Source organism: Rhinatrema bivittatum, chromosome 1 (assembly GCF_901001135.1).
Source record: "Rhinatrema bivittatum chromosome 1, aRhiBiv1.1, whole genome shotgun sequence".
Classification (NCBI taxonomy): Eukaryota; Metazoa; Chordata; class Amphibia; order Gymnophiona; family Rhinatrematidae; genus Rhinatrema; species Rhinatrema bivittatum.
In genome coordinates, this window is record NC_042615.1 from 215853784 (window position 1) to 215869387 (window position 15604).

The window sequence follows — 15604 nt, forward strand, 5'->3', positions numbered from 1 at the left end:
AAAAGTTAATAAATAAATAAATAAATAAATAAATAATGTTGTTGGATAAGGGCTTGCATCTGTATACGTCCCAGATGTCCAGCCAATTGGGAATCGTGTCCCCATTTTAATACTTTATTACGAAGCCTCTTGGGCACCACAGTCTTGCCAGGTGGGACTGTGAAGGTTGCAAAGAGGATGATGCGAGCTGGGTCAATAATGTTTTTAATTGGCTCCTCAATGTCCTGATTGGAGAAAGATTGAGACAATGCATCAGCCTTGATGTTCTTGTTAGCTGGTAGATATCGCAGTTTAAAATCAAAACGTGTGAAAAAAAGCACCCAGCGAGCCTGATGCGGATTCAAGCGTTGAGCTTGTTGGTGGTATACCAAGTTCTTATGGTCCGTGAAAATAGTGATACGGTGTTGTGCTCCTTCCAACCACTGTCACCACTCCTCAAATGCAAACTTGATAGCTAGAAGTTCCTTGTCGCCAATGGAATATTTGCGTTCAGCAGAAGAAAATTTTCTAGAGTAGTAGGAGCATGGATGAGTCATTCCTGATATGTCAATCTGGCTCAGGACAGCTCCTGCCTCTTCAGCGGAGGCATCAACCTCCACTGTAAATGGACATCTGGGATCAGGATGTTGGAGGCAAGGTTGTAGTAGAAAGGATTCTTTGAGAGCCTGAAAGGCTTCTTCAGCCTCTAAAGGCCAGGCCTTGATGTTTGCCCCCTTATGAGTGAGTACAGTAAGGGGCACAGCCAGCTTGGAAAAGTTCTGGATAAAACTACGATAGTAGTTTGTGAATCCAAGGAATCGCAGGAGTGCGCGTAGACCACTAAGCTGAGGCCATTCTTGGATGCATTTCAATTTAGTGGGATCCATTTGAAAACCTTGCTTAGAGATGATATACCCCAAAAAAGGTAATGATTATTTTTCAAAAATACATTTCTCTAGTTTGGCGTAGAGTCGATGCTCTCTCAGACGTTGCAATACTTGCATAACATGTTGACGATGCATCTGTAAATCGCAGGAAAAAATCAAAATGTCGTCTAGGTAGACTACCACACAGATGTAGAGAAAGTCTCTAAATATTTCATTAACAAAGTGCTGAAAGACAGCAGGAGCATTGGTTAGTGCAAACGGCGTGACACAATATTCATAGTGGCCGTCTGGTGTTAAATGCCGTCTTCCACTCATCACCCTCACAAATCCTGACTAGGTTATATGCTCCTCGAAGATCCAATTTGGAGAATACCCGGGCTCCCTGTAGGCGATCAAATAGTTCAGCAATAAGGGGCAATGGATAGCGATCCTTAACAGTAATAGCATTCATTCCTCAGTAGTCGATACAAAGGACGTAAAGTTCCATTTTTTTTCCCGACAAAAAAAAACCAGCCCCAGCAGGGGATGTGGATCTTCGGATAAACCCCTTCTGAAGATTGTCCTGGATATATTCGGACATGGCACGAGTCTCAGAAGTGGACAAGGGATAGACTCTACCTCGAGGTGGTGTGGATCCAGGAAGCAAGTTATCATTCAGTTTATCCTTATATAAGACTGATCTGGCAACCCATAGAGGTTTCCTCTTCTAGACAAGGTGGAACAGCTTCCTCTGCCATAATGTCAATGCTCTAGTAGGAACGCTAACTGGGAACGTCTGAAATAGGTAACAGAATTTTGGCAGAACCGTCATTTTTACTGCTGCTATACGACCCACCCATGAGAGATTCGTTCTATCCCATCTGTTGAAATTTTGTTGTATTGAAGCATCAAGAGGTTCATAGTTTAAATCATACAACTGTGGGAGATTAGAACTTAACTTGACTCCCAGGTATTTTACCCACTGTTTGGCTTTCTTAAATGGCAATTGAGCCGCCAACTTCCCAAATGCGGACTCTGCCATGGAAATATTCAGCAGTTCTGAATTATCCTCGTTCATTTTAAACCCGGACACCCTCCCAAAAGCTCGAATCTCCCTTACTAATTCCGTTAAGGATGTTTCGGGTGTGGTAACCGTAAACAGTAGATCATCTGCAAAAAGAGAAATTTTGTATTCGGACTCACCCACTTGTATACCATGGATGGCCTGGTGTAGACGGACTATTTCAGCTAAGGGTTCTAACGTCAAAGCAAACAAGAGGGGGTGACAAAGGGCACCCTTGCCTAGTCCCCCTTTTAACATCGAATGGAGGGGAGTAAGCACCGTTGATCTTAATACGAGCTTGAGGGTGATCATAAAGTTTTGACACCCAGGTCTGAAAGTTAACTCCCAACCCCATTTTTGTAAGCACTTGAAAGAGGTATTGCCAATTAACTCTGTCAAAGGCTTTTTCTGCATCTACTGACAGAAGTGTTGTGGGAATATTATTCTGCTGTACATATTCCATTAATTCAACAACTCTACGAACATTGTCTGATGCAAGCCTCCCTGGTATGAACCCTGATTGATCATGTGCGACTAAAGTGGAAGCTACTTGACCCAGTCTCCTTGCTAAAATTTTTGCTAAGATCTTTAAGTCTATATTAATGAGTGATATCGGTTTGTAGGAGCCACACAAGGTGTGGTCCCTCCCCGGTTTAGCCAGAATAGTGATCCCCGCGGTGTTAGCTTGTTGAGAAATCCAGCCATTTTTACTTAAATCATTAAACATATTTGTAAGAGGCATGGCTAGAAATGACCCAAAGATTTTGTAAAATTTCCCCATGTACCCATCCAGTCCCGAAGACTTTCCCCAATTTTAACTCTTTTATAGCCTGTAGTGTTTCTATTGGTTTCACCTTCCCATCCAGTTGCTGGCACTCTGCATCAGCTAGCACCAGTCCTGATTTTTATACTGCAGAGAGGAACCAGCATAAGCAGGCGGGAAACTACCAAGCAAGCATTATTCCCATCAATAGGTCATTTGTAAATATGTTAAAAAGCAGCAGTCCCAGTACAGGTCCATGGGGCACTCCATTATTCACCTTGTTCCATTGAGAAAATTGACCATTCACACCTACTCTCTGTTTTCTATCTTTTAACCAGTTCTCAATCCATGATAGAACATTGCCTTCTATCCCATGATTTTAATTTCCTCAAGAATCTCTCATGAGGTACTTTATCAAATATAAGCGGGAAACTAATAGTAGGTATAAAATTTCATTTTTCAATTCTTTCAGCACTCTGGGATGTATACCATCTGGTCTAGGTGATTTGCTACTCTTTAGTTTGTCAATTTTCCCATTTATATCTTCCAGGTTCACTGAAATTTGTTTCAATTCCTCTGAATCATAACCTTTAAATATGACCTCTGGCATAGGTATCTGCCTTACATCTTCCTCAGTAAAGACTGAAGCAATGAATTCATTTAATGTCTCTGTTATAGCCTTGCTCTCCCATTGGGGCACTATGGAAGTACAAGGCCTTAGCAGAGAGATTACATTAATTCTCTAAAAAGATATAGCAGAATTAGAAAAGGTATAGAGAAGGATATTCAAAATGATAAATAGAATGGAACGATTCCCCTATGACGAAAAGCTAAAGAGGTTAGAGCTCCTCAACTTGGAGTAGAGTTGGCTGAGGGGAGATATGATAGAGGTCTATAAAATAAAAAGTGGCATGGGATGGGTAAATGTGAATTGGTTGTTTACTCTTTCAAAATGTACAAAAACTAGGGACACATAGTGAAGTTACTAGATTTATTTATTTATTTAAAACTTTTATATACCGGCATTAGTGTGCAAACATCATGCCGGTTTACATTGTAACAGACAGCTTAGAAACAAAAGTACAATGAACAGGGAGTGGGGAGGGGAGCATAAACTGTGCAGATTACACAATAGAAAACAAGAGCAGGAGGAAGTATAGCGTAACTCGTAATGGGATATATTAGGAGGTGTAACAAGAGGGCAATAAGGTAAAAATACAATAATAGATAATAATAGATAATACAATTAACACAAATGGAAGAAAATATTTTTTCCACGCACCACATAATTAAACTCTGGAATTCATTGTGGAAGGATGTAGTGAAGGCTGTTAGCATAACTGGGTTTAAAAAAGGTTTAGCCAAATTCCTGGAAGAAAAGTCCATAAACCATTATTAAGGTGGACTTGGGGAAATCCACTGCTTACCCCCAGGGATAAGCAGCATGGAATCTGTCAACCTTTCGGGAGCCTTCCAAGTACTTGTAACCTGGATTTGCCACTATTGGAAAAAGGATACAGGGCTAGATGGACCCTTGGTCTGACCCAGTATGGCAAATCTTTTGTTCTTATGTACCAGCAGATGCAAGGCCTCTAGTGTCAACAGAATCTGAGCCACAAATATGAGACTTTTTCACAGACCTTTATTAGAAGAAAAGTAAGCAAAACTGAAAAATCTCTTTAACGGAAGCTTGTAATATAAATGCACATGAGCAGGAGGATTTATATAAATATCTAGAAGTAAATGAAGGTGGAACATCCCACCAACGAATACTGAAAGAAAAGATCAGAAGAGATTAACACTGGAGAATGAAACCAATATTGAAAAGTACTTACAGCACATAATAAGATTCAAGTCATCAATCAATTTTGAATCTCTCTGCTTTCAGTTTTGGTTTCATAAACTGGCCCCAGAAAGACCTGAACTAATTGGATGTAAGAACAAGTAAACTTCATCCTCACCAGCTAACATATAAGAACCAGTGTATGCCAAACCTATACATCCAAAGAGCTGAAGGAAGTATGAGAGTTATAGAAATATATTACACATATTTAGAAACATAGGCCTCTAGGTGTACTTAACAGCATTATCAGACCCAAATACATAAAAATTACTGATAAAAATAAGTGATCACAATTTCCATCCTTAAACGGGACAAGCACTCTGAAGATAGAAGGGATGAATGAGAATCCACCTGAACATGTGGGAAAGAAGCAACATAATGTTCAGAAGAAAACTCTTTTAAAGAGTTGAACCAAATAAAAAAGTAAGTGGCAAGTGCACAAGGAAATACAATGAGTTACTTCAACAAACACATCTAGATCAAAACCTGAGACCGAAATGCTTAAAGAGAGTCAAGCTTAAAAGAAACTGATAATTGCAACAAAGGAGAGCAGATTTCCAGACCAGATGATTCATAGGAAGCAGTGTCCCTAGGCTCCCATGATAGTGCTGCCGTGGGAATAACCGCATAAGTGGTTTATTGCTACATAATTGACAACCTGCCCAGAATCTACATTCTTGAAGCTTCCCACCTTTTAATTCAATCTTATAATCACTGCAGCTAGTGCAGCATGCAGCTGTTAGACCAATAACTGATGCAAACTGCTGGGATAGTATTTTGCCAAAGTTAGCTGAACTTCATTGGCTATCAATGCAACAGCAGGTACTGTTTAAAGTGTATGAGGTGCATCCTAAGATTGTATTTTGTGAAGAAGCTCATTGCTTGAATAGTTTGATTAAGAGCCTTGTATCCTGCAACTCCATGGTCACGATAAGGTTGAAACTCGTGGAATTGGCCAGTCCTGGCCAAACTCCACGAGAAACCAAGGCTGGGTCCTACCCAACAGAGACCTAGTATTATTGGCAGCAGTGGAATGTGGTGCATTCCTCTTCATCCGATCCCCTCTGGAAGAGAAGAATCATTGGTGGCAGTGGGACAGTGCACTGCTTCCAGCACCCCTTCCAGAAACACGGAATGTCATGCTTTGAACCACATGGTTCAAAGTAGGGATGTGAATCGTTTTCCATATCGTCTTAACGATAGAAATCGTGTGGCAGGGCAAGAAAATCGTCTTAGGCACGATTTTTTAGTTAAAAAATCGTTAAAAATCGTTTTTTCCGATTAGTGCGCACTAACGGGAGTTAGTGCGCACTAACTGGGAGTTAGTGCGCACTAACTGAAAATGATACAATTTGACACTTTTCAGGTCAGTTAAGGTCATTTTAGGAATGAATATGTATTCCTATTGGCTGCCCTCTTATTTATTCATGTTACCAAGTTTCCTACTGACAGTATATGGGGGATGGGAAATGGAAACAGTTGGTAGCTTGACAAAACAAGTAATGTGATCAGTCAATGTGACTAGAACTTGTGCCCTAACCCTGATACCAGGGGTATTGTGATCTTCCTGCACACAGTGCCCTATCCCTATTAATACCAGGAGTGTTGTGATCTTCCTGCACACAGTGCCCTATCCCTAATACCAGGGGTGTTGTGATCTTCCTGCACACAGTGCCCTATTCCTGATACTGGGGGTGTTGTGATCTTCCTGCACACAGTGCCCTATTCCTGATACCGGGGGTGTTGTGATCTTCTTGCACACATCCCGATATCAGGGATAGGGCACTGCATGCAGGAAGATCACAACACTCCTGGTATTAATAGGGATAGGGCACTGCATGCAGGAAGATCACAACACTCCTGGTATTAATAGGGATAGGGCACTGCATGCAGGAAGATCACAACACCCCTGGTATCAGGGATAGGGCACTGTGTGCAGGAAGATCACAATACCCTGGAGGAGTGAGGGTCAGGCAGCTCCCCCCTGTCTGTGAAGCCAGCCTCTCACTAGTAATGCAGGGAGGAAGCTGTCTCAGACTTCACCATCCTCCCCCCCCCCCTTACCCACACACCATTCACTAGCTGGGACATGGGGGAAGTCAGGAGTGAGGGTCAGGCAGCTCCCCCCTGTCTGTGAAGCCAGCCTCTCACTAGTAATGCAGGGAGGGAGCTGTCTCAGACTTCACCATCCTCCCCCCCCCCCCTCACCCCCACACCATTCACTAGCTGGGACATGGGGGAAGTCAGGAGTGAGGGTCAGGCAGCTCCCCCCTGTCTGCGAAGCCAGCCTCTCACTAGTAATGCAGGGAGGGAGCTGTCTCAGACTTCACCATCCTCCCCCCCCCCCTCACCCACACACCATTCACTAGCTGGGACATGGGGGAAGTCAGGAGTGAGGGTCAGGCAGCTCCCCCCTGTCTGTGAAGCCAGCCTCTCACTAGAAATGCAGGGAGGGAGCTTTCTCAGACTTCACCATCCACCCCCCCCCCTCACCCACACACCATTCACTAGCTGGGACATGGGGGAAGTCAGGAGTGAGGGACAGGCAGCTCCCCCCTGTCTGTGAAGCCAGCCTCTCACTAGTAATGCAGGGAGGGAGCTGTCTCAGACTTCACCATCCTCCCCCCCCCCCTCACCCACACACCATTCACTAGCTGGGACATGGGGGAAGTCAGGAGTGAGGGTCAGGCAGCTCCCCCCTGTCTGTGAAGCCAGCCTCTCACTAGTAATGCAGGGAGGGAGCTGTCTCAGACTTCACCATCCTCCCCCCCCCCCCTCACCCACACACCATTCACTAGCTGGGACATGGGGGAAGTCAGGAGTGAGGGTCAGGCAGCTCCCCCCTGTCTGCGAAGCCAGCCTCTCACTAGTAATGCAGGGAGGGAGCTGTCTGACCCTCACACCATTCACTAGCTGGGACATGGGGGAAGTCAGGAGTGAGGGTCAGGCAGCTCCCCCCTGTCTGTGAAGCCAGCCTCTCACTAGTAATGCAGGGAGGGAGCTGTCTCAGACTTCACCATCCTCCCCCCCCCCCCTCACCCACACAACCATTCACTAGCTGGGACATGGGGGAAGTCAGGAGTGAGGGTCAGGCAGCTCCCTCCTGTCTGTGAAGCCAGCCTCTCACTAGTAATGCAGGGAGGGAGCTGTCTCAGACTTCACCATCCTCCCCCCCCCCTCACCCACACACCATTCACTAGCTGGGACATGGGGGAAGTCAGGAGTGAGGGTCAGGCAGCTCCCCCCTGTCTGTGAAGCCAGCCTCTCACTAGTAATGCAGGGAGGGAGCTGTCTCAGACTTCACCATCCTCCCCCCCCCCCCTCACCCACACACCATTCACTAGCTGGGACATGGGGGAAGTCAGGAGTGAGGGTCAGGCAGCTCCCCCCTGTCTGCGAAGCCAGCCTCTCACTAGTAATGCAGGGAGGGAGCTGTCTCAGACTTCACCATCCTCCCCCCCCCCCCTCACCCACACACCATTCACTAGCTGGGACATGGGGGAAGTCAGGAGTGAGGGTCAGGCAGCTCCCCCCTGTCTGTGAAACCAGCCTCTCACTAGTAATGCAGGGAGGGAGCTGTCTCAGACTTCACCATCCTCCCCCCCCCCCCTCACCCACACACCATTCACTAGCTGGGACATGGGGGAAGTCAGGAGTGAGGGTCAGGCAGCTCCCCCCTGTCTGTGAAGCCAGCCTCTCACTAGTAATGCAGGGAGGGAGCTGTCTCAGACTGGTATCAGGGTTAGGGCACTGTGTGCAGGAAGATCACAACACTCCTGGTATTAATAGGGATAGGGCACTGTAAGAGATGACTGTAGTAGATTGAATAAAGATCTGATGTTTCTGCTCTCCTCACACCAAACAAAAACAACACACAAGCAGAGAAGCCCTTCTTACAAAGCTGAGCTAGTGAGTTAAGTAGGAGGAAAAGTAAACATACTGGTGCCAGTGTGGCTACTTAAAAAATACACTTACCAACAATCAATTACATATATTTGAACTGTGTACAGTTCCAGCCAGGACCACCTTTCTAAAATGCACAGTGATTGGCAAATTCAACATGCACTAGCATTTCAGGTGCCTGCTAACAAAAATAATAAACAAACAAGTTCTAGTCACGTGAGTGCTGATCATTACATTACTTTTTTTGTCAAGCTTCCAACTGTTTCCATTTCACATCCCCCCAACCATATTGGTAACATCAATAGATAAGAGCACAGCCAGCCAATAGGAATACATACATACATATTCATTCCTAAGTGACCTTTACTGACCTGGGAAGTGTGAACACTTTGTTTCATTTTCTGTTGGTGTTCGTTAGTTTCCAGTTCCATTTCCCATCCCCCCAACCATCACCTCAGTGGTAACCTTGGTAATATCAATAGATAAGAGGGCAGCCAGCCAATAGGAACACATATTCATTCCTACTGACCTTCAGTGACCTGGAAAGTGTTTATTTGTATCATTTTCAGTTAGTGCGCACTAAATCGAGTTAGTGCGCACTAACGGGGAGTTAGTGCGCACTAACTCGAGTTAGTGCGCACTAACACGATTTAACGATTTTTAACGATAAATCGTTAGAATTTCTATTGTATCGTGTTCTATAACGATTTAAGACGATATAAACATTATCGGACGATAATTTTAATCGTTGAAAAACGATTCACATCCCTAGTTCAAAGTGCTACTCAGGAGAAGAGGAGGAGGATGTAGCCCAAGCTGCTACAAGGCCCCTGTTTTCATCTTTCTGGGCATGGAAGGTGAGTGAGAGGTTTGTGAGGGCGTGAAAGAGGTGAGTGATGGGATCGTGGTGGGGCTGAGAATCGGTGAGAGTGAGTTGGGGAGGGAGTGAAGGAGGATGAGTGAGGGGATCGTGAGGGAGGGGTGAAGAAAGAATAATAAGGGTTTGGGGATGAGAAGTAAATCAGGGAGGGTGAGGGTTACATAAGAACATGCCATACTGGGTCAGACCAAGGGTCCATCAAGCCCAGCATCCTGTTTCCAACAGTGGCCAATCCAGGCCATAAGAACCTGGCAAGTACCCAAAAACTAAGTCTATTCCATGTTACCGTTGCTAGTAATAGCAGTGGCTATTTTCTAAGTCAACTTAATTAATAGCAGGTAATAGACTTCTCCTCCAAGAACTTATCCAATCCTTTTTTAAACACAGCTATACTAACTGCACTAACCACATCCCCTGGCAACAAATTCCAGAGTTTAAGTGTGCGTTGAGTAAAAAAGAACTTTCTCCGATTAGTTTTAAATGTGCCACATGCTAACTTCATGGAGTGCCCCCTAGTCTTTCTATTATCCGAAAGAGTAAATAACCGATTCACATCTACCCGTTCTAGCCCTCTCATGATTTTAAACCCCTCTATCATATCTCCCCTCAGCCATCTCTTCTCCAAGCTGAAAAGTCCTAACCTCCTTAGTCTTTCCTCATAGGGAAGCTGTTCCATTCCCCTTATCATTTTGGTAGCCCTTCTCTGTACCTTCTCCATCGCAATTTGGTGTGTGTGTGGTATGTGAATGACAAACAGTGAGGGGATAGGGATTGGAAGTGAACAAGAGAGAAGGGATGGTGGGGAAGGGCAGTGAATTATGGAGAGTAAGGGGGATGGAATTGAATGAATGAAGGACTGTGATGGTATGGGGGTAGGTGGAAGTGTGAGTGAAGGGATAATGTGGAATGGGAGAAAATCAGAGGAGAAAGAGAATGTGGGGGGATAGGAGAAATAAGTGAGGGATATTGAGTGAGGGGATCATGGAGCTGGGTGGAAGAGTGTCTGAAGGATTGGGAAGAGAGTAAGTGAGAGAATGAAGTGACAGAAAGATTGTGGCATGGGAGAAAGTACCATTGGGAAAATGGGGGAGAGAATTAGGAGATTGGAGGGGTGTAGGATGAAAGTGAGAGAATTGGAAGGGTGTGAGAGGGATCAAAAGAGCTTGGAGGGGTAAGAGAAAGAGGGGATGGGCTGTGAGTTTGGTGGGGGCTGTGGGTGGTTTCCTTCCTTCCTTCTCCATCCCTATCCCAATCTTCCCTCCTTCTTTTCCACCCCTTTCCACAATACCCTCTTTCTTTCTATCTCCTCTTCACCCCATTCCTGATTCCTCTTCTCTTCCCTCCCCATTTCATTAAGACATTACATTGGCTCCCTATCCATTCCCACATACAGTTCAAGCTTCTCTTACCTTTCACTCTGCAGCTCCTCACTTCCTCTCTTATCATTTACTCTACTCTTCCTCGTACACTCCACTCATCAGTCACTCTATGCCCTTCTCCTCTACCACCAGTTCTTGACTTAGTGCTTTCTCCTGGCTGTACCATATGCTTGGAATAGACTTCCTGAGTTTATGTGTCATGTTCCTTCTCTTGCCTCATTTAAATTGCATCTAAAAATCCACCTTTTTGAGGTTGCTTTTAAATCTCAACCCCTGACTGTCTAACCACTTACAGCCTCATTCATTTTTAAGCCTTTTCTTAATAAATGAAATTCCCAACGTTTCTTTTGCCTTGTACATTTATTTTGATTAGATTGTAAGTTCCACTGAGAAAGGACAGGCTCTTATATGTTTTTATACAGCTCTGTATACTTTATGTAATGATATAGAAGTGTTAAGTAGTAGTAATATTTGACTCCTTTCTTTTCCTTATCCTCCCAGATTCCCCCATTCTCTCCTCCTTCTGTGCCTCTATCTTCTTCCATCTCTTATCCCTCTATTTCTTCTTGCTGATTCCTTCTTCATTTCCCTCCTCTGAGATCCTCTTTGCATCTTCTGAGATCTCCGCTCTTCCCATTCCCCAGATCCCTTCCCCTGCTTCCTTCCCAGCCCTAATCACTAAGATCCCTTTTCCTGTAATAAAGAAACCAAATAAATTAAGTGGCCACTGAAATTATTTTTTTAAATAGCAAATTTATGCAAAATTAAGGTAATTTGGCACAGAAATGCCATAGAAGTTTTCAAAATCTGCCACAGAATTTGCTACATCTTGCCGCAGAATCTGTGAAAAAATCTGCCACAGGAACTCAGGGCTTTGTCAAGGCAGTTAAGAGCAGCTGCTAAACATCAGCTGGTGATTCCAGCATTGAAGGGAGCAAAATTGCAGTATACACAGTTACCAGAGCTTTTCCGCTTGCTGCATCATTATTGTGGAACTCTCTCCCTGTAGAGCTGTGAGTGAAGTCTAATATGTAGAGTTTTAGAAAAGTAATTATGTTGTATAGGCAAGCTTTTGCTGTGGGCAAAGCACGGACATGCTTGTGAGTCCCCTGTGCTTCAGCATGACCTGCCCTGCCCGGGGTCCGGCTGTGGTTCACACTGCTGGCGGGCGAACGCCATCCGGGCACAGGCTGGCTGGAGCCAGAATGCTCTTGAATTTGGAACATGTCTTCAATGCCTCAACGAACTTGCATGCACAGGATGTGAGACCCAGCAAATGCCATGCTGGGTCTCTGGGGTAGCCCTCCCGCCACGCCGAAAGCCCTTTTCAGACTTTGCTGCTTGGGAATGGCTCGCGCATCAGGACAGATGGAGGCGAGGACTGAAGATGACTCTGTCATGATGACATGATGAAGGCACTTAAGACTTGAACGAGACAAAGGCACTAAAGATTTGGACGAGGCAGAGGCTTTGAAGATTTGAACGAGAAAAAGGCTCTGAAGACTCGGACAAGACGAAGGCTCTGAAAACTTGGAAACATGATGAAGATCTGGGAGACCCCTGCACAGCTATCCCAGAGCTGTGCAGGGCTGGTCGTGGACCACGGCAATAGCAGTGTAGGCACTGAGGAGGTCCGGCACCACTGCGCACCCTACACAATCCGAAGGCGGGTCGCAGACCATGACAATAGCGGCACAGGCACTGGACTCAGAAACAAAGCGGAAGCTGGATGGGACTCCGAAGACCGGGGCCTGGACTCAGGAACTCGGATTCAGAAACTCGATCTCAGACTCAGGCTTTGAAAACAAGGAAGGACTTCTAGAGATTTGATCCAGCAGTGAAGACTCTGGACAGGAAGAAGAATTGGAACCAGGAACAAGATGCTGAAGTCAGAAACCAATGAGAGACCAGAAACATGGAACATGGAGCTCCAAACAAAGAACATGAAGACCTTGAAGATGTGAAGATCAAGGACAGGAATGCCGATGACTCCTGGAGCGAAGAGCTGGAACAGGAGCTCCAGGGGTGAAGCAACTCCTTGTGAAGGCAATGCTAGCCTGAAGAAAGGCCCCTTTTATAGGCCTGGCAGGATGACCTCATCAGGAGGAGCCGCGGGGCTTTTCCTGCCATGGTCCCTTTAAATTTCTGGCTGAAGCGCACGCTTATGGCAGTGCCACACAGGAGCAGCATGTCGATGGCTTCCAAAAAATTGGTGGTGCTCCAGTACCGCATAGAGACAGCAGCGGTGACCAAGAGGGAGAGGCTGCACACGAGGGAGAGGCAGCGCTGGACGTCCCCGGTGCTCCAAAGCCGCGCCAGGAGCAAGGAATAGTGGCATCAAGGGTGAATGAACCACTCATAGGCCTGACCCATGGCAGCATTCACAACAGCTTTTTATTAATTCATAGGAGCTAATTATATTGATCAGTTTTGTTGTTTTTAGGGTAAAATTGTAAATGTCTTATGACGTGTGATTGTAATCTGAGTTGAATGGAAATTCTTCCTGAGATGTGTTACTGTTCCCTTTGGAGATATTAGTGCTGTATAAACAGGCAGGACATGATGTGGATGTTTAAAAAGAAACTTTACTTTGATTTGCAGAAATTAAATAATTGTCCAGTTGATGGGTTACTTGTCTATCTTCACATCTGTGTTCAATCTTGGTCATCCATAGGGAACTCTCTGTGCAGGTGTCTTTAGTACAACTCTCTGGGAGCAGCTCACTCAACCCCCTTTCTTGTCTGTGAGGTAAGGGCCCCAGCCGGGAAGGAAAACCTATTGAGGGGAGTCCTCTAAATCCCGAAAAAAGTCTTGGACCTGCAGTCCAAGAGAGTATCAGATGTTCCCAGTTTGTGTTCTGTGTTCCCCGGGATAGAGATCCAGTTGGGGTCTCCAATTTGATCTTGAAACTCTTCTCCTCCGGACTCTTTCTGTAGTTTGACTCCAATGCACCCCAGATTCAGCCCCCCAGTGAACTGGGGTCCCCCTACAATAACATGTTTTTTCCCTCTCTTGCATGATACATTGATAGCCAATCAAACAGAAAATCTTGAAGGCATAATACACCAAAGAGCTGTATAAAAAAGAATTGCAAAGTTTTCCTCCCAGCAAAAAATAAATAAATAGCATTAGCTAAAATTAATTAAGTTTACTGTATATTGACCAAATATTATTTTATTTATTTATTTATTTATTTATTTATTTATTTATTTAAGGTTTTTATATACCGGCAATCATGAAAACATATCTTGCTGGTTTACATAAAACAGGAGTGCAGTATAAACATCAAACTGGAACTGTGGTGACAGAAGGTGCAGTTACATTTAACAGGGATAGCAGAACTGGGAGAAGGAGGAAGAGAGAGGATAGAATAGTAACGGTTAAACAATATACAAATTAAATGCTATGTACAAAAGGCATGGTTGAGGGCTGATTGTTTTGAGTAGGAGACAGTGAAGTCATTAGATTGTGTCCGGGAAAGCTTGCTTGAACAACCAAGTCTTAAGTCTTTTTCTAAAAGTTAGGAGGCAGGGCTCCTGTCTGAGATCTGAAGGAATGGAGTTCCATAGTAGAGGACCAGCTGTGGAGGTGGCCCGATCTCTTAGGGTGACGTGTTTGGTGGTTTTCGCGGGGAGTACTTGGAGGGAGCCTCTATAAGCATCTCTGGTGGGTCTTGACGAGTTGTAAATTTGGAGAGGGATTTGCAGATCAAGGGTGGTGAGTTGATGTATGGATTTGTAAATGACAGATATGGCTTTGTACATGATTCGGAAGTGTACTGGTAGCCAATGAAGCTCTTTCAGGATGGGAGATATGTGGTCTCTTTTCCTAGCGCCTGTCAGTAGTCGGGCTGCTGAGTTTTGTACCATTTGAAGCGGTTTGGAGAAGGATGAAGGAAGACCTAGCAATAGAGAATTGCAATAGTCTAGTTTCGAAAAAAATGACTGCTTGGATGATCGTTCTGAAATCTTGATCATGGAAAAAGGGGTCTTATCCTTTTTAGTACCTGAAGTTTGTAAAAGCAGTCTTTGGTTGTTTTGTTGATGTGCGCCTTGAAGTTCAGCCTATTGTCTATTATCACTCCTAAGTCTCTAACTTGTGTGGTAGGTAGGTTGGTTGGAAGGGTATTGTTAGAGGTGCTGTTCTCAGGAGAGATGAGTAGGATTTCTGTCTTGGAGGAATTTAAAACGAGGTTTAGGCTGTTGAGTAGGTGTTTGATTTTTTGCTGACATGATTCCCAGTAGTTAAGAGTTTTAGAGTATGAATCTTTGATGGGGATGATGATTTGAATATCATCTGCGTATAGAAAATACTTTAGCTTGAGGTTGGAGAGAAGTTGGCAAAGTGGAAGAAGGTAAATATTGAATAGCGTGGGGGATAATGATGAACCTTGTGGGACTCCTATGGTAGAGTCAAATCTTGAAGATTCCTTGTTTTGGAGTTTAACCTTGTAACCTCTATTGGTGAGAAAGGATTTGAACCATGCTAGGACGGCGCCGCTGATTCCTATGGACGACAGCTGGTTAAGGAGGATGGCGTGGTTGACCGTGTCGAACGCTGCGGATAGGTCTAACAAGATCAGTAGGAATGAATTACCTTTGTCGAGACCCAATATGATATAGTCTGTCAAAGAGGTAACTCTTTGGCTTATTCTGTTTTGTGAATTGTGTAAAATTGTAAATGTGCTGAATATCTGTATGTGTATGTTGTGGGGAACGTGACTGAAAGGTAACGTTGCATCACACCATTTAGAATAATTAGGTACAATTCTTAATTTATTGCTTACACCCTCCAGGTTCCAGTAGTTTAGCAATGACAGAATTCGATTCGGACTCAGGTCAGCAATAAATGTCTCTCCAGTTGTTCTGGAGTACGCTCTCAGCTTCTGCTCTACTCCAGTCTCGTGTGTATTTTCAGCCATGAAGAAA